The sequence below is a fragment of the Arctopsyche grandis genome, chromosome 4, assembly GCF_051622035.1.
Source record: "Arctopsyche grandis isolate Sample6627 chromosome 4, ASM5162203v2, whole genome shotgun sequence".
Lineage (NCBI taxonomy): Eukaryota > Metazoa > Arthropoda > Insecta > Trichoptera > Hydropsychidae > Arctopsyche > Arctopsyche grandis.
Genome location: NC_135358.1, coordinates 27,322,364 through 27,344,130, shown reverse-complemented (window position 1 = coordinate 27,344,130; position 21,767 = coordinate 27,322,364). Strand labels below are relative to the sequence as shown.

The 21,767-nt window shown below is 33.4% G+C and overlaps 1 protein-coding gene across 2 annotated transcripts in view; it reads left to right on the top strand.

Moving 5' to 3' along the window:
- shg (DE-cadherin) overlaps positions 1–21,767 on the top strand; it is a 239,519-nt gene that overhangs the window by 84,349 nt on the left and 133,403 nt on the right. The window lies entirely within an intron of this gene.

Here is a 21,767-nt window from a genome sequence, read left to right as displayed (position 1 = left end):
GCTACGACATCTACATAGTATTATCTTATCTGCACTAAGTATACAAATGTAGGTATAAAAAGATAGTTTTTCAATAGAATTATTTTAATTAAGTTTCTCATGGCCATCAACGTGTGCCACAAATGGTCTGAGAAAGCCAAGGTGAAGATTTATAACGGAAAAGGGCTACATCGGCTTCTCGCCTTTTTTCTAGCGAGGCACCACAACTACTACTGACTGCCTACTAACGTAGCACCTTTTGCTGAATTTCCTCTCGCATCGCTCAAAACCGACGAAGGTTTTATGGGTTAGGGATAATGGACAATTTGGATGATTCACGAGCCCACCTCCTGCGCCCCGTCAGGGAAACTTTCATTTTATTTATTATTGAATAATAACGTCCTGTCGTTGCGGAGGGGAGTCTTTCGCACGGCCGGAAGCCGTTTATAACAATGTAGTTAGCGGCGGGTTAAGTGTCATACCTAGAACTTATACCATATCCTTTCTTATTTATCGACATACGGAAAGGTCACCCTTGCCGGTGCAATTTTGCCACATTCGAATGTTCAAGTGTCCACTGATCGAGCAATAAGCGAAATAAGTGTGCGTGTTCTTGTTTCTGAATCGCCCTTTGACCGGGAAAATTCCGGATGTTTTTGCCCTCTTCGTAACATTTAAAATGCATGAAATAGACGCTTATGTTTATGTATGGACAATGATGAATAGTTACGGCCCACAAAGGTTTATGATCTATCTGCGATAATTTTCACTATCTATGCGCAAATATAATAAGATTAGTGGAAAACTGAAAGAGATTCCTGGGCTCTCGTTGAATATGTAAGCGCATTTATTTTACGACCGACTATTTATTATTATTATGCGCTGAACTTTCTACCCCGTATTCTATTCAATTCAATAGTGTTTCACAACAATTTTCAACAAATTGAATCTTTGATACAGGTACTAAAATCTCTGAATGTAATTTGATATATTCGAAAGTAGAAGAAATAAAATGTGATAAAAGTTCGATATTATAAACAAATCAGTCGAAGTCTGGAGGTAGAACCTTTTCAGAAACACGATATTTGATTTATTTATACTTTACAAGTATTATAATATATTGTATCGTGGACGTGTAGAGGGGTTTCCAAGATTGGACTGGAAGACGCAGCAGCAGTTGTAGAGGTAGCTTATTGTTCTTGATCTTTCGGCTTGCTAGCTCCGAATGAAGCATGAAATAAAACCGTTTAATATTTATACTCAACGTGTACTCACAATACCGATATATTATTGGTCGATGGGTCGCGAGACCTTATTGGCTATTGTATACAGCTTGTTGACACGCCGACACCTTTTTGGCACGAACGCGAAATCAAGTGATCAGCGCTAGTAAACCAGTGGTCGACGAACACTAATCACCTAATTATTTGAAATTTATTATAAAATGATTTTATTGAAATTAAGTGTTTTTACTAACCTCTTATACAGTTCACATGGTTTTCGTGTAAGTTGTATTTTTTTATATCTCTTATTATACATGTACATATGTACATACATACGTATGTCCGCGATCACGGCCTCGGATTTTGACTCACGACCACCAGATGAGTACATTTATTATCTCAAGTTACACCAAACTTCGACCGGTGTGGGATGGACTTAGAGCCCCGGATTGAAGGGCTCCCATACAAAACGGACGGATAATGTGTTTATTCGTTATACAATTCCATAGTTTTCGGTATGAAATTGCCAAATTTGGCATTATTATTTTTATTTTATTTCATAGAACATGAACACTCGCCTTTACAGATCGCTCCAAAGCGACGAGTGCACTTAAACAGATAAAATACAGTCAATATAACATACAATATGATATACATAAGCATTTTTTTTTTTATAAAATGCGAATTCATACAAACATCCACAGTGACATCTGTGGAGAAATTTTTGCAGCATTTTATAATCAAATTTGCGAACCTCAAAACGCTAAATAGCTTGAGATTAGCCAGAGAGATAGGAAAGGAAATACCAATTTTACAGGAACCATTTCAATGATAATCAGAAAAATTGTCAAACTCTGATAAGAAACGATCAACCTGGAGTCACAAACAAGGTCTGACCAGTAGTGGGACTCGAACCCGTGGCCACTCTGCTCGAAAGCATAATATGCTAACCATTAGTCCACGCCGCTGGTTATAATGGTCTACTGCCACAATGGTCTGTTTAAAATAAATAAATAAATAATCTTATGGCTATATAAATTATATAGTAGTCGGTTTTTGAGAAGCTTTTAGGCGCCTCCATACTAACATTCACCCACCAGAGCAATGTCGGGTAATTCATTTAGTTTATTTAAAAAAATACTCGTGTATGTTTAATATTTTGTATGGATTTTTTTCGTAGGTGTCTGACTGCATGGCACTCTGACTACCCAAATATGTTTATGAATTTACGCCTTTATTTACGTAATTTTATTTACGAATTTACGAGTTTATTTTTTTCGCTAAGAAATTTATATTAAGAGCTTTTGTAAGCTGTTATACAAATCTGCTTGCTGATAATCTCGTAGTCGTTGCAATAAAAAATAGATTTATATCTCTTTCAAAAGGGAACCCGATCGTATTATATAATAAAATGGGAAAAGTGCTTAAAATCGAAAACTATCATACCGTAAAGTAAATAATATTATAAATTATCAACTTTGATCGTTTAGTTTATCTGCATTTAGCGTTTGATAGTTCGCCAATAACCGGCGCCGTCTGACACTATTCAAACGATTTCAGGCATGGATGTCAGCATTTACCGGAAGTAATGTGAAAAAATTTTACCGTTTAAACCGTGTTTTATTACAATAGGTTTTATCGTTCGCTTAAACGTTATCTTACAATTCCAACTTTCTACACGTGTTGAGATTCTAATGGCGTTACTGCTTTTTTTATGACACTAGAGGTAACCTCGAGTTAAATTTTTTTATTTTTTTATTAGTCAGTTCTTTTCGACTTTATCTAACGAATTTATGATCAGTTTCATAACGGAACGATACCTCTTAGGCATAAGCTATCACTGTTGTCACATCAGTCATGATTTCATGAATCGATTTCGACTTACTTTTTGGCAATTAAGCGAGTCATTAGGCGTCGCAAAATATTAGTGCCAGACTGTATTTTGCTAGTGGCGTTGGGTAGTAAAAATATGAAATAAATATGAAATACACGGTGTCAAAATACTTTTATAGACCATTAGGCTTATAAGAGTCAACCCTGATTGGTGGATGTAACCGAGCGATAAATGTTTGAAAGTAGCTGGTTGACGACGGACGTTTTTACTCTGATGGAGATTGAGCTGATGGTTTACAGCCTCGTGATCTTGTCGATAAATTGACCAATAAAACCGATGAGTGCAACATTTTAGGTCCCCCCTCCCTTCTTCCCTGTCTCTAGTTATGAGGTTTATCTTGTTTCGTTTTACCGCAATGAGTATTTTGTGCGCGTGTTTCAAATTGCAGGGGATTCGTTCGAGATTTACGGATTTTCCGATCTTATTTATGATTAAAACTAAAAATCCCCTGGAAATCTATCACCGGGCGTTTCTGTGCAATCAATTTTTCATGAATGTTGCCCTCGCTTGTTTACCGCTCGCAACGCTTTTCCTTTATTTTCTGCGCGCGTGGAAAAATGCGGAAAAGCGAAAGGGAATAGTAATAATAATAATAAAAACAATATACGAAGAGTATTAGAAGACTGTCTCATTTCAATCCAAAACATCCAATGCTAGCATTTTCTGTTGTGATAAGTGATTTTGTTTATTATTGTTCTTTTTTATGAATGAAAACACTGAACGTATAGTGCCGCTTTTCCATATAAATGCATTTTGTACGGCAAACATCGATTATTATTTGTAGAGATTTATTCACTACATATAAATTTTCTCCGCTCGGTTTGTTTAGTTCCCCTCGCCTTTCTACCAACAAAGAAGTTTTTCACGCTACAATCACCACACAATACATTCAAAAGATCAAATGCTTGTACGTGTGTTGTTTTAACGCAATAATAGGGGAGGAACTGATGATACGTTAACGAGAGTTAATGATGGTTGTCCCGGTATACGATGTGCGTATATAAAAATAAGCTCTCGAATTAATTCTCTTTTTCTTCGTCCGCAAGGCATATTATACAACATATATGTACATACATATATTTTGCTAACTTCGTTTTTGAACCGGCAGTTTTTGACTGCGACGTATTAAGGGTGGGAAAAGCTCCGGGAATGTTTTAAAAAGCATTAGGTTACTTGTACTCCCCTATTTCATTACGTTTCCAACAGGAATTTTCACTCAGAAAAACTCTTAATGTGTTCTCGGAAAAAATTTAACTGACTTCTTTTGACACAAGCATTCCCCTTTCTCTCACAATTCTGTATCTGACACGTATTGAAAGTAATGTATGTATTTTTATTTCGTACAATTTGATATTTTTTTTGTTTACTTTGAACTTGTATATTATATGTATTAAGTACGTGGCATTGGTGGGATCATATTATATTATATATATGTATATACATATGTACGTACATATATATATATAAGATTGTCACACGTGACGTTACATACATATGTGTACGTTTTATTGTTCGTTTCAATTCCTTTCCAAAAAAGCACCCGTTGAACATCAATGGGCAAAACACTAATAAACACTTGAGGCCGACTGTATAGAAATACATTTTGTAGAATTTACATCAAAATCTTTTATTAACCATTCTCACGTCATTTAAGAAGTAAAGTTTCCGTTTTTAAATCGCACCAAAGAAATGCATATTTATAAGTTTTCTTATCTTTTAGCGTTTAACGAGTCTTTAATCGATGTTGTTATTTACATTTTTCCATTTGATGGTGTGGTTTGGTGGAATTGAAAGAAATTTTTCAAAGAGTGAATAATTTTATGTCTCGTGAAATTTAACTATATACATATGTATATTAAAAACGTTTACTGTTGATATAAAATAATACGATTCATTTATAAGAAAAAAAATTAGACGTCCTTTAAAATAAAATGATATCCTTCAAACTATTTTATGTATATTTGCCGGTTAAATCCGGCAAATATACTTTTTTGAAATATACTTTTCACTTTATTTATTTTTTTGAAATCCACACAAAAATCACATTTTCTAAAAATATATGTAGGTTTGTGGGAGGCTTCTCCGTAAAAATATATTGAAATTGACGGAACTCCAATGTTTTAATATATCTTCATCTGTATGTATTATGTATATATGTATATATGTATGATATGCACACATGTATGTGCATATGTATAATAGTTACCTTCAGTAAATAGTATTTTTTCAATGTGTATTTGTTTTTATCGATACTTGGTGTTGTGCAAAAATATGAAATATCGCCATCCTAGCAAGGATCACGTGCTATTTTTGCATTATAGGTAATTTGTCCGTTATCAGGTGTCGTTAACATTTTTCTACGATAGCATCTAACGCTGTATCGCATGCCCGGTCGCTTATTCATTAGTCGCCGACCGTTTTTACTGTCGCAGGCGATAACGAGTCATGATAATTTTCCACGGTGGCATTTTTAATTAAGGCAACATTTAAGGTTTTCCTTAACTGCACACTAAAAATGTATAACGACTCCATAAAAAATTCCCAAACACCCCTCCCTCACTCCACTCCATTGTAGATACAACTCATCTCACGCAGAAAATTTGTACTTCGCTTTTTTATCCAGTTTTTTTTTAATTTGCATATTATCTTCAGTGAATATATCGTACAGTTTGTTCCGTTGATCTAATTTCACGATGTGCTTTGTATTTGTAGTGTTCGCTCTTAGCCTCATATTGGGTGCTCGGGGCGCTCACCCGGACCGCTATATTAATTTTCAACCCGATCAGGACCATGGGGGTCATAAACCACCCCAGCGACGATGTAGTGGACAGTTGTCCGATGATTTACACAACCCGTTGCTGGTGTCTCCCATTCAGCGCACTCTACTGATTTATATTCATATAAATACATGCATATATGTACGCATATACGCATACATACATATTCACACATGTCAATCAGGTGCACTTTATAGATATTACTAATCATTTTGATAAAAAAAAATACCTTTTAGTATTTATTAAAATTTGACTAACGAAGTACAGGATATGATAAAAAAAACATCTTCCGAAAAAAAAAAATTGTTTGGCTGAAGATCGCCTTTATTCGTACATAATAGACTTGGCTTATACATTTTACAGGTGTCACGACGAAACGTCTACGGACAAAACGTCTGCGACACAGCGTCCACGACAAAATGATTACATGATTTAATAGTTATGGACAAAATGATAACGTAACATAATGCTCACGGAAAAAAATGATATCGCGAAATAATGTTCATACGTTCAAAAACGATTCTTTTGACGACAAAACGTACTAGAATTTAATAAAACGTAAAGTGACAAATATCTATACATGTCCTTTGACATATTAATTAATAAATAAATATTAGACAGTCTAATCGAAATTTAATTGTATTTTATTCTAACGTGTGAAGTTTTGTATATGTATGAACATTATGTCGCGTAGTAATGCATTATTTCCGTGAGCATTACATCGCGTAATCATTTTGTCCGTAACAATTTACTCGCATAATCATTTTATCGTGGACGTTTTCTCGTTAGACGTTTTGTCCGTGGCGTTTCGTCGTGGAATCCGTTGTATAGTGTTTAAAGACATTGATCGTTAGAACAAATTTTTATTGAAATTATATTGAAATCATCATAATATACACACACGCACATACATATATCGTTTTGTTTGGAAATTATTGTTTGTGAAGTGAATTTCATTACAAGTTTTTCTGGAAGCTTTTCTTTTCTACGAATTTCATTCGCACTGAGACGTCGTCTTGTAATTTGGTTGCTTAATTCATTAATTTAAAATTAAGTTGAGTGCGGTTGTTTTATGTTGATCTTTCATGGTGTTTTACATTGTAGAAGGTTAAGATTTTCATCTTGTAAAACCGAGCTTGATCACGTTTGTAATAAAGAAAATGAGCTCTAGTGACAACGAATGAGAAAACACTGTTAGTCTTAAACAAATACCGAATAAAAATACTTTGTTAGTCACGTAGGTGTATAGTACGTACATGCTATGTATCCAATTCCGTTCAACGTGCGTTAATTGAATCTAATTCGAATTGGTTTTCGTCTCTCGCCGTTTCGCTTTATTTTATACTAGGGTTAAAAAAAGGAAAACTCTCAGCTCAGCGTGAAAATTTCTTTTGATTCGGCAATATCTGGGGGGCAATTTAATTTGTGAAAGAAAGCGTTATGACACTGTCATTCCGAATATTGGGCTTAATGGTGCGTAACGCTAAGATTTTTTTTTTGATGTTAAGTGGTCTGGATTTCCACCGTATCGATTTATCTGTACCGGTTTTCGGAGCGGGGATGTGCCTGAAACATTATTTCTACTTTTCATGCGTGAAATGAAAGAACACTTAGGAACTTGAACCAATATCCGTCTCGTCGGTTTGTTTTTTGCATGCCAAATTCACTTTTTTTTTTTTTTTTGATGTCTCAGTGTGATTAAATTTCGTATTTTATATATGGATTTGTATGGATGTGTTCGTTGTAACAAAATTCGGGTTTCGTTTGAGGGGCGGCGTATTTAGTTGGGTAGCAAATCTTACGCAATCCTAGTCGACAAGTATTCATGAATTAATTAATGCGTGGAAATTCAAAGGATCTATTTTCAAGGAATTAACCCGAAATTTGTCTCCGTAATGCGAAATTATTCATTCAGCGACAACATCATCATACTGTCTCCTCCTGCTCGATTTATATACTGAAAAGGGAGAGGTTTTTAAGGGTAGCGCGTTTCTGATTATTCTTCCTCCGCAGTGCGTGGTATTTCGACGCTGTACATTTCAGCACTTTTCAGATTTCTTAAATCCTATTCGCTTTTCACGACACTCCTTTTGATCTTTTTCATTAATATGCCGAGTATGACTACCACCGCCTTTTCGACGGACTGCCTCTTTATACATATGCGTAATTTTTTCAGAGGATTTTTACGTACATATGTATGTACATACTCGCAAAAGCGAAGCCTTGTCCTTTGTTCATTTCATCCCATTCGTGCTCTTTTCCGTTTACCAAAAATGGATGTGTGGTGTTCTCGAGCGCAAAGTTTGATCAGCGGAAGTGCGTGAAAAATTATACGATTTTTTTCATTGGAATCGTACGAAACGTTTGAGAAACTTGGGGGTACCGCGCAAAGAGAAATAAGGTCATTAGATGCTCTGTATCTTTAATGTGGAAGAAAAAGGTCGCGATGCTTTTAAAATAACAAAACGATGACGACGGAGAACGCAGTGTCATAAATCTCTCGTTGATTACCAAAGATTGATGTCGTCCTTTCTACATCCTTATGTCGCTACTGTGTTGCCTCGCGACTTTAATTATCCTTGTTTTTTACCCCCCTCCTGTAGACATTAATAACGGTGGTTGGTGGTGGCGATGGCGAGACAGTCGCCAAATCTTGTATGAATGATGACGAAATATTATTGTGACGATGATGCGGCTTTTCAACTTCCCCGTCCCGACGTTCGTATCGCTCATTCGTGGCAATAAAGTCAAAACCTTTTGGCTTTTGTGCCGCGAGAAGACGTTTATTCTTCAGGGGGGGTTGAAATGAATGGCCAACCTAGAGAGGGTCGATTTACATGCGAGGACTAAAATAAACCCACCCTCGATGCCTGTCATTCAGTAATTGGAGCCGTCTTACAATTCAGGCAGTGGCCGGATTTTTTGTTTCATTTGTTTGTTTTTCCATCATTTGAAATAAAGCCTGATCTGGGTGATTTTAGGGTTTGTCGGTTTTGTCTTGAAATTGTTCCATACAAAATAGACATCACCAAAAATCAAATCTACCAAAATCATAATTCCTTTCTACTTTTATAAGATATATTGATCGACAATTATTGGAGATCAATACCTTTTCCAGGCTAACTTCACTACATGAAGTAGGGTAAATCGATAGGTTTGAATAGTAGACGAAAGATGTGACAAAAAATAAGACGGAATAATATGTGCAAGGTTGTCAAATGGTATCCAACATAATGTAGGAAGTAGCTAGGTAGGTCACTATCGGTTCCGTGACAAAACACTCACGGACCTAACGCTCAACTACATAACGCTTACGCGACAAAACCCTCGCGGACATACTATATACTCACAGATAAAACGCTCATGGGACAAAGATCTCACACGACAAAACGCTCATGCTCACAAATTCGCACGTATGAAAACGTTATTTTTTACAACAAAATTAATCCGAAATTCAATAAATCGTAAACATTATCCTATCACAGATTAATAAATAAAGTATAGCGTTTTGTTCCGTGAGCGTTTTATCGGTGAATATAACGTCCGTGAGCGTTTTATTGGCGAATATAATGTCCGTGAGCGTTTTGTTGCGTGAGCTTTATTGTCGTGCGCGTTGTGTCGTTGAGTGTTACGGCGAAAACACATTGAAATGAACGGCACGGAACGTCTTCATGGCTTCCAGTCGAGAAAAGGCGTTCCCAGTTCCGTACATGCTAAAAATTACCTAAAAAAAACACGTGCCGCGTGCCTCTCAGTGTGTTTTCACTCTTATGTCCGGACACCGCCACTATCATTTCCCATAAAAAAAGGCGAAGTCAAAATAGACATGCCTTTTTATTGAATTTTCTACGTTCCCATTTGGCGTAACAAGCAATGTTACACATCATTATGCATCTTAGATTCGTATTTTAGTTTTTTAAAATGAAAATTCATATTAATCAAAGGTGATTTCCTCAAAAACAAATTGTTTTTATTTATTTTCTCACCATTCAATTAGTGAGTATTGTGTGGCATGCTTGGATCCGTTACGTCTCTTTTGATGTCACATCAATTCAATACGGACAACGTTTAGCTCGCTTTTGGTATACTAATAGAAGGCGAAGCCTTTTTGTCGTTTTTCACGTGTGACACATGGCAGACGTTCGTAAGTTTAAGATAAATACATCTACAATGCTTACGAGCGATTCACTTTTCCACAAATGTTTGTTTTAGCCTGTCGTTAGCGTGATTTTTAAGCGGCTTTTGTTTTACAAATTCGCCGTTTTTTCGCTTTGTACGTAGGAGTTTTTGTTAATTCATCGCTGAGTATTTATTTATAAAAAGCTCGCGATTTATCTTGAACTTTCTCTCAAATTTTCGTCGATGTTTTGAATTTATAAGCGAGGCGGTATATCATTTTGAGAGTTATTTTACTGGTTTCGATGTTGCATTTATTCAGGAAGTGTATGAATCGTTGCTTTTCAAAATTGTAACTTAATATAAATATTAAAAATTTTCGTAATTCACTCTAGTCAGTTCTTTTTCAGCCCGAATGTTAAATTTTGTTTTTAAATGGAATTGATACGTGCTTTACAAAATGGGAAGATATTTTGAAAGTTTTCAATATTTTCTAATAGAAAGTGAAAACTGCATTAATAATAAATTCAATTTGCCCAAATATTGGCGTTATTATCATTACTTTACATTAAGAATGTGATATATCGTGTCGATCTATTAAAGAAACTTTTTTTTTATTTGAGTTTCGATTTGTTTTTATATCAACAGTACTGTTTGTATGATAGTTACGTAATCAAATGAATACCAAATTTCTGTCGCATCCAAAAGTGAGCTATGTCGTTCGTGAGTGTATATCATTATATAGGTATATGTAAATACATATTTTGATAATCGATGATACGTTTGGACAGAGGAAAATGCTCGTTCGAAAAAAATAAGACCCGTATTTATATCATCCGTTTTTTCTTCAGTTTTAGCATTTCGTAGCGAATAGAATGTTCATTTTTATTTTCAAAATAAGCATCCATTTTAATTATTTATGAAATGCATAAGCTAACACAACGAATATTATATGATATACATGAATTTGCAGTTTTTAGAAAATAGTAATATGAGAAAATATATTAATAAATGCGATCAATTATGTATGTACATAAAATAGGCATCTATTGTAAATTTAGTATAAAACTACTACTCGGTGTGCATGAAAAAAAAATGTTCTTATTTTTATTAAATTTATTTAAATTGAAAAAACAAACTATTTAACGAACAACCAATCACAAAGGTCTTAGACCAATCAGGAACGACTTTGACGACAATCAGAAATAATTACAGACGCCGTTTCGGTTTTATATATAAGATACAGACAAAAAAATAGAGTACTTTTTAATAACACTGAGCAACAAAAAAATCACGTTTTTGAGTTATCATAGCGGAGTCTACCCAATCTTTACTAAGTTTGTCTCACTGAATTCGAATATGATATTTTTGACCTTTAAAATTCGCTAGAAAATTAATTATAAGTATTTTAAAACAAAAAAAAATCACAATCAATAGAAAAAACATCTGACTATTGATTCCAATACTCACGTTGAGCACATCAATACTAGATTTTGAGTTAAAGACTTCAAAAGCCAAAAAACTATAAAAATTGCGCGTTTTTTTTAAACGCCCATATCCCGTAAAGGATCACTAACCAATAAAAATCATTATCATATTCGAATTCAGTGGGTCAAACCTAGTAAAGATTGGTTAGTATCCGCTCTGGTAAAGTTTTTTTGTTGCTCAGTGTAATTTGTTATTGATATTACATATATATTTATATTTTGTTTTTTTGCCTTGTTTCGTTTTATTTTCCTCTATTTTGAGTGATTAATATTTTCTTTTTGTTGACTTTCTGTTTTGATTTTTTTTATTTCTTTTTTTATTATCTTAATTAATATTTATACTACTGCATAATAATCAAACCCCTTGGGTTCATCGGATTTGTTACCTTTCCCAAATATTCTTAAATAAAAATATATTATAATGACACAGGCTATTCTCAGGGTAACTCACTTTTTCGAAAGGCAATTTATAATATCAGCCGAGTTCACATCGTGATAATGCGTTTTCGCGTGACATTTCGTGATATTAACGCGCGTTAATTATTAATTCAAGTGAAATTTCGTGAATCACTCAAGGTTTCACTTATACGTATGTTAAATCTGTCTGTGTATAAAATATACATTCGTACACGACTCTGTAGTTGGGGTGCGCCGGTGTTTATTATTTACTGATTTCACGATTTTAATAGCGTTTTGATTGCGATCCAATACCTATAATACATACACCCACCACGTATCGAAATTATTCCTATACGGAACGAATCGTATTTCCTAAATCGTTATAGCTTTTCACACGTGTGCACGTTTTCACGTTTCGAATATAAATTTTAAAAAAGCACACCGCCGTTGACAACATTCGATGGAGTTTAGTCACGGGGGTGGGTGTTATGAATTTTCGGGTAGTGTTTATTTGCCTGTTAGCGCGGTCGACACTGGTGAGACGTCATCTCGTTTAGTTACGAGCCTTTTCTCGGTTGCTTTTTTTCTTCCATCTGGTTCACCTCAGAAACTGCGCTGCCGTACGTAGTGTATATATTTTTTAGGTTTTTCCTCGGGGTTTGGACAAACAAAGGCATATACATGTCTGCGGTTAGAGCGAACATCTCAATCATAAACTAAGGGTACGCAGGCTTTTTTATGTGTCTATTTTTATTATTTTCGCAGTACTTTTTTCGTAAATTTTTGATGGTTTACTGTAGTGAACGATATCTTTATCTCGTTGTTAAATATTTACAAAATTGAAGTACATGTGTGAAGCTTTTCTGTCTTCAATGCATTCTATTTGCTGTTGCTGCTGTATCTTATTTATCACTGGGATTTAGTACACGGCGAATATGACTTATTTATGGTTTTTATAAATTTATTAGCTAGCAGTGTAGCTCGGTAGTTACGTTAATGCTAACCGCTGAAAGGCTCATGAATTCAAGTCCTGGGTTGACTGGTTCGATTGAAAAGAATTTATTCCGAGTATTTCTGCTGTACTATTAGACAGACTTGGATATTTGTGACTCCAAATCGATCATTTCCTATCAAAGTTTGCCAATTTATCGGATTTCATTGTTGAAACAGTTCCTCATTAAAATTGGCAAAACCATCCTACCTACATTCTATGTATTTGTCATTACTATTTGAATATGATTTCGAATTTTAATTAATAAATTTATATATATACATACAAATATGTATGTACAAGTTTAATACCTTAGGTGTCGCTCAGGGGCGACCAGTAATGGTATCATGAAAAAATATGTAAATTTTAAATTATATCAAAAATAAGTATGTGCTGGATATTAGAAGTGAAAAGTACATATATTGAAAAGAGTAAATCTATTATTTTTTTCCATTCTAATCTATTATAAACTCAATTAAAAATGAAGTACAAATCATTGTTGTTTATTTGAAATAGTACTTCGCGTCCTACATGTTAGTTTAAATTCGACCATGAGTGCGAAAAAGATTATTAGAATTTGCGTTCAATTCCATGTGCAAGCGAGCACTTTCCATAATGATCTTCGTAATGATCCGAATCGCGTCCATACAAGTTTCACTTCAATAATACATATCTATTAATAAGTGTTCTGCTCATCGATTCATTAACTGATGGTTTTGGAAATGAATTGATATTAAATAAGGCTAAGGAATTGATTTATCTCAGTCACCGATATGTTATAATGCACTTTCAAAGTAAGAAATATACATTGTATGTATATAAATAAAGTTATAGGCGTTACAATTAAAATCTGACAAGACGAATGGCTGGCGGAAAGTCAAACATATAAGGTTACTACCTACATATTAAACGTCACCGTCTTTAAAAAGTGTTTATTACGATTATTTTTCACCATCGAACAAGATTGGATATTTTTTTTTTACATTTAATAGATATGATAAATTTCATTTATTATACATACATACATATGTACTTGTATTTTATTTATTTTTTCATTTTTCTTGTTAATATTTCAAATTTTATCTAATTTAAATGATATTTTATAGTAAAATGGATTTACAATTTTTTTTTGATTTCTTAAAACCCAGATATGCCCTACATCTTTTGTATGTACATGTGTATGTATATTACATAAAGGGCTATAATATGCGTTTTTATTACTTAAACATGTTCCAAATAATGTTTCCAAAGCTTTCAAATGCGTCTTACAGGTTAATTAAAAATAACAATTTTTCATTCAGTTAAAATGATGACGTAGGTACTTTCATACATGTGTGTATACGGGGCAAAATTTTCGAACCCATTTATCATTAAAATGATTTTAATGGAGAATAAATAAATATTGTTATGTTATTCAGTAAACGTATCAATTTAATGAGAAAAGTTGTAGATTTCAATTTTCTTCTAGTGCTTGTGACTTTAAACGACGGTAAAATGTGTAAATGTGCCGTAAAAACGTCATTTTTATTTGCGTCAAAACGAAACAAGAAAAAAATCGCCGATAAAACCTTCCACAGCGAGGTACAATAGGAAAACGAATTAATTTTATGACACAATCCGCTATAAAGAGCAGTGATATATGTATGCACGCGCAGTACGAGCTTTCATCGACTTGGCCGTCGGAGTCGATGCATTCGAATATTACGTACATAAACTTTCTCGGCGGTAATAATGTATGTAAAATAAATTCTTTCCCCGCTTTTGTACCCGCTCGAGTATACATATTATCGCATACATACGTACATACATGGCTAAAACGGAGGCTGTGCGTTGTTGTTGTTGTGTTGGTCCGAAACGCGAGAACTGCTACGGCCATAGTTGGCCGAGACAATGGCAATTTATGGCGAAATGGGAGGAACGAGTGGCACTTTTTATTTGATACCGACAATCGTAAATCATATATGGATGGTGCTACCACCACATCCACCCCTTAACAATGTTTGGACACGTGAAGAGAAATAAATGGTTGTACAGAAGTTTTCCTCTACCTAGTGTGGTTTTCCTTTTTCCACCCTTGTTTGCAGCGTGATCCCTTTTTTTTGTGCGAATTCAGACATTTATTTACCCCGTCGGCACTGATTCATCGGCTAATTAAACCGGGTGCGTATCCGTCCTCTAGTATGTGTGTGTGTGTGTGTGTAAATAAATGTATAATATAATACATATAATATAAACACGTGCGAGAGAATAAAAATGAGGAGATCGCTAGGAGTATTTCAATTATTTTTCCAGTCAGGTTCGAGTTTTGCGGCCGTACGTAAGCTCATTTTCACGGAAACGCGTGAAAAATAAATACGCTTTGAGTGATGCTGGATAACGAACCGTGAATATATTCGCATTTTATTCTACGCAAGCTTATTTCTTTATTTGCCCTTTTCGTGTATTATTTATTCGGTGTACAATTTTTATTTGTTTGCTCTCACTTTTGATGTTCTCATCAATACATTTTAATTTTTTTGTAAGTTTATTTGAAATTATTCATCGCTCGCGAGTTTTGCACAGTTTGTATAAAAAAAAAAAATAAAGTAAACGAAAACATATACTCCGAGCAATCTTCGCATTTCGGTTAATATTTACATACAACTCCCCTCTCAATTGAATTATTTTTTTGTTTTAAACTCAAACACTGCTTTATTATTCATTATATTTGTTTTTCGGAGTTGTTTTACGGGAGTTGATTAAACGATTTTTACCGAAGGCATTAAAAGCGTAGATTTTAAGTAGGCAAAAATCGCATATGAAATTTTATGGAATGATTCATCCGAATTAATTGCTGAATCTTTGAAATTATCATATAATAAAAAAAATAATGTGCGACAGTTTTTATCGCTGAGTTGATACAAGCGTTTCTCAAACGGTTTGATCGTCTCGCTCTGCCCGTTTCTATCGCTATTTAAATGTCAAAGTCTGCAATTTTCTTTTGTAATAAATTTGTTTTGGGTCGTAAAATTAAATTGCGGATGTGGCGCCATCGGCTCGCAACCGCCCTTTATTTTCCATCGCGAAATAATTTCGTCCTTGTGAAATGAAAATTGACGCGTTTTTCACGAGCCGAATCGATTAGGTGCAATGTTGTGGACGTTATTTAGAATTGGGGATATTTTCCGATCCATTCAATTATTCAGCTGTAATTTGGTGTGTGCGAATCGAGTTTTTCCGCTCGGATGAAAAAGTGAGTTAACGAGAGATAATAACCGTTTCTTTGAAAAGACACGTTTGAGGATCGTTGCGGTGGTAATTTTCCGAACGTTTCCGGACTTTTCCCCAATTCTTAACCGCACTTGCCGCCATTGGTGTTATTTCCCGTAAACGGGAGAGCGATACCGGGGAAACCGTTTTCTTTCATCTTCACTTTCGGCAGTTTATAGAGCTTCGCGGTAGCATCTTAATTTTCATGCCGGATTTTTCTTTTTTTTTATCTCGTTTTTTTTAAAGGGCATTCTTATTTCTTCACCCTCGTCGGAAGCAAATTAATATTTTTATTTCGTGTTGTGTGGCAGTTTCGGTGCATTTTTTTTATATTCGGGTATACTATGATGAATTCGCATTAACCCAGATGCGCATTGGGAGGTCTGACGATGGGAGTGAGGGTCCCAGGGAGGATGGGGTAGTAACGGTGCAGGGGAAGAATCCTTCGGTCGGGATTTTTCATTAAAGCGCTCGTAATTCTCGCGTTGTGTTTATTGTTATTGCGTGGTAAGTTTTTTAACGGAGCTTCCGAGTTTTCGTGTTTTATTGGTTGCAAATCTCCCTTTATACAATATATACATCTGTTCTTTATTTGTTGTTCCGAAATTTCGAATTGATTTTAATTTGCTAAAGTAATTCCCTACGCAACCACAAACATTTCAAATTGAGATAAACGAGTTTAAAGCTTAGCCACGTGATTTTCATAATAAAAACCTAAACATTAATTCTGATTTATAATAAACTCATTTATATATTTTAACTTCATAAAAAATGCAACTAAAGTTTCCGTATTGTCCGGATTTGTTCGAGCTGGAATAAAATAAAATAAATGAAACTTTTTCTTAAAAATTTTATAGTCTTTGGCTCCAGTATCAAATAGTATACAAAACTTGGTGAATATGGGATATTTGTCAACTTCATAAAGTTAAGTGATAGAGTACTTCAACTTGCCGATTTAAACTCACCGGTTAGCGTACATATGTACATATGTATGTATGTATATGTACATGCAACGACTGAAAGGTTCCGGGTTCGAGCCTTGGTCAGACCTCGATTTAAAAGAATGGTCAGATTTGAATATTAGTGAATATTTGAATTTACCGTAAATTATTTCGTAATCGCGAATCAAGTATGTATGTACATATACAGACATATTATTGCATGATATAACATTAAAAACCGATGCAAATGGCGTATTGTGGATTAGGTTGACTGGAATTTGTTTATTTTCAGTATAAAATGCGGCAATTTTAAATTGCTAAATTCACTGGCAACAAAGACCAACCTCATCGAATTAAATGCGATGATGCTTGTTTCAATTATGATATAAAAATTTCTAATGGTCTAATGATCTACTTTAAATAAATAAATATGAATAATTATTATTAAGAAATTTATTTTTCAAATTTATATGACATTATTCACCTAATATTTGTTTTTAATTATTTAACCCTTATAGACCTAACTTTTTATCTTTGGATGAAAAAAATATTATTAGGTGGGACAACACATTTCAGAACATTTTTTTGGAAAATACAGCACATACATACATTGTAATTTAAAAATGGTCTGTATAAATGTACAAATTATCTTATCAAAAATTTTAAGCAGTTTATAAAAATCTTGAGATGAAAATTATATAGTAATAATAAATAAAACAGATATCATGTCAAAATAATGCAAAAAAATGATTTATTTGCAAAAAAACAGCGAAAACAAATCTGACATACTGGGATCGTGCGCTCGGACCGTAACATCGTTGACAAACTGTAACTCAGTTCTCTTACGTTTGATGGCAGCACTGTCAATGCTAACTGAATGAATAAGATGTACACCACGATTTACAAAAGGTCCCAAATATAATAATACGTAAACTAGACCACAAAAAAACATTCAAATTACTGTACATTGCAATGTGGGTTTGTAAGGGTTAAGATACAATCTAGGTTAACGTTTTTAGGAAAAGTAACTACATAAAGTTATATAATCTTTTTTTCATTTAGCTGTAAATACCGGTATACCGGTAGTAGGAAAAATCATTTACCGTTTACCAGTTTATTTAAAAAAATATTTATTTAAGTTTAAGTTTGGACCACTGTGGCATTATAGTCCCTAATGCGCCACAACGGTAGAAAAATTCATAAAATGTGACGGTAAATTGCAATCCTTACACGCCACTGATACATAGCCAGCAGCATAGCTCGGACGTTAAGCTTCTGCTTACCGTCAAGAAGGTGCCGGGTTCTATCCCTGAATGAAAATGAATTTTTCAGAGTATGCTGTTGGTCAGACCTGGATTTGTGACTCCAGGTTGATCGTTTCCTATCAGAGTTTGCCAATTTTCTCTGATTTCATTGTTGAAACGGTTCCCGGAAAAAAAATTGGCTAAAAATCCTTCCTACCTACTATGTCACCACTATTTGAAATTTGATGGATGTACAATAAAAATTTATGTACAATTCATAGATGTCTCGTTAATTTGCGAGTTTTTTCAGTGTCTCGCAATTCAACGACTTATAATAAAAAAAATGCTGCATTTGTATTTGTAATTGGCCAGGAAGGCGCATTGGGATTTACCTGTAAGGCCTTCCTGGTATATATGTAAAATAAAAAATAAAAATAAATAAATAAAAATATGTACAAGTTTGGCCATAAGTGTCGATTTAGAGCAACTATGATAAAAATTTAATAAAAACCAGTTTTTTTTTCATAAATGTGTCTACTCACATTTATCAATTAGGAATTATAGAATTTTAACCAAATACAATTAATAAAACTTCGTTTTAAGTTTCATTTTTAAATTAAAATATTTTTTAATGTATATACAAAGTTTAGTTTGATAATTTATTATAATATTAGCTTATTTTTATTTTTTAAATCGTTAATAAAATAAATGACGGCTATTTTTATTCAAAACTTCTATTCGTACATCATTTGTTTTCTTAGTTACACTGTATTTTTCATGGCGAAATTTTAAAATTGTGTCTTGTAATTATTTAAAAAGATTTTATTTATATTATACTCGTATTATGTGTATGTATGTGTTTATAAAGATTAATATATTTCATTTACTTTGTTACAGGTAAAAAATCTTCCGTTTAATTATGCAGATGAAGTTCAACTCATTACTACACATCGCACAGGTACCAACATATGTACATACATACATACATACAAACCTAAAAAATTTCAATTTATTTCGTTCGAGCCACACATCGATTTACGTTTGTTTTTGTATTGTAAACAGTCCGTAATCCATCTTATTTGGTTTTTAAATGGACCGTATTACGTTGTCTCCTATTTCGGTCAACGTTGAACACACCGGACTAAGGAATCGAGTAGTTGGCCGGTATCCAACCATTTGCACAAAATGTTTTTCGTGGAACAATTCAATTTTTACTCACCCACTTCCGATGAAAACACATCCAAGATTCTACAAATAAAACACAATGTTTTATTTTTTGATTTGACCAGCCTTAATGCGTTCTTTTCAAGAGTGAAGTATAATTTAATCTATTGTGAACGTTTGAATTCCATCCGAACTATTTATTGCCTTTATAAACGAATTCCATTCTAAGTCGCTCGTATACAGGTGTTTTGTGCTTCTTTACATACGTACATTAATTAATTGATCCATTTATATTTCTATTATATACTCTACATATATCAAATTATATTATATCACTATGTTTATCCAATTATATTATATCAAATTATGTTTAATTATGCATTGTCTTATTTAGTCATATTTTAGTTTTTATTCTTTTCTTTTTCATTTGTTTGTCTATATGTACTACGTAGATATATTATGTATTTTGTAAAAATCTATAATTGGAGCTCAGATGTTATTTTGTTATATTTATTCTTTATTTTTATTAATTACTACATCTGAGGCCTGTTGATTTTTTAATAAATAAATACATATAACAGTTTTGTGATACTGTCATTATACTGTAGGAGTATCTGATATGAGAAATATCTGAACGCAGTCAGTTGGATATTTTTATATTAAAATTTCGTTATATACATATGTATATCGTGAATGTAAGTGGGTTAAGAAACGCTCCAGTTGACATTTAAAGGGTAAGGAATAATTTCGCACACAATTGACATTTCGTCGAGTGTTCGTAATAAGCTTTGACGTATTATTTACGACAGTATTGGAAATTAGCGTGCCGGATTCTGGCTGTTTTACGATGCAGCCGTTGCCATGTTGTTCGTAGGGGAGTTTCATTGTTGAATGGATGATGGTTTTTCCGTTGCATCGCGTGACTTTTCCTTTGCTCGATCGGTTGAATATATAGACACACGTCGTTGTGGAAAAAGTGAGCACGTGAGCCATCGATTGCACACCGCTGTCGAAGCGTATCCAGACGATGCTTTGTTATGGTGTCAGTTTAAATAGCCACCCATCATTCGGTCGAACTGAGCTCATATCTCACCCGGCAGCCGTGCATTCGAATGCACTCGTATAATAAAAATGCAGTATCATCACTGCATTTTTTTTCATTGAAATATTATCATGTTTGATTCGAAGAAAGCGTGTATGTACATTATGTAAGTTATTTACAACTTATGTGTTGTATTTAGTATGTTGTGACACTTAGGTGGGAAACAGAGTATATGTTTATATTTTACGATGTTCCCAACCAATGATACTTAAATACAAAGTCTCTTTCGAAATTATATATATATATATATATATATATATATATATATATATATATATATATATATATATATATATACATATACATATACATATATTAGACTAGTTGTTTTACCCGGCTTCGCTCAGTATATGTAATATAAACAGCTTAAACATGGCGAATCTAATAGTAAATATTCATTTGTTTTTTTATTAAATTTATTTGAATCGAAAAAAATATAATATTCAACCAATTGAATTGTCGTAATGGAAATTTTTTTTTGCTTTCGACGTTCCAACCAAAGATACAAACTTTTAATAATTCGGCTGTATAATTTTTTTTAAATAAAAATTGTCAATTTTCAAGTTTTCAACGTTTTAAGGCTGGTATGTATGTATAATAATACTGCTTGATTAAATCGTGTTGTAAACATGTAAATATTTTTTACACAATTTACCTAAAAAATCAATTTGTTGGAGTATTTTTTTGTTAAGGTTTCTTTTTAAATACATACTAGGGGTCCTTAAGCTGTATGTATATTCGAATACCTACTTTTTATACGAACTTATTTTTTCCTAATTTATTTTCAATCTACAGTACATTTGATGTACCAAATTAGGATTCTGTTAAAATTTTAATAATACATATCTTGACCTTTCTAAAACTTCATCTAAAAAATTTATAGCTTATTATTCGATATTAGAATATGTAATTCGAATATTTGGTAGCCCTAATATGTACATACATATGTATATACAGATATATGACTGAGACACATTGAAGTGTGTTTTTATTTATATTTTGATTTACGTATGTATGTATGTATTGTATGTATACATGCATACATACAATACATAAGTGTTTCCTTAACGTTGTAGTAAACGATTGGGTGTTTGGACTAAATTACTACCAAATCTCGATTCGGTTTGTAAATCTTTGGTGCTCAATTCCAGTTTGTAACCGTCCGAGATAAGGTTTCGGGAATTCTACCCGAAAAGAATTC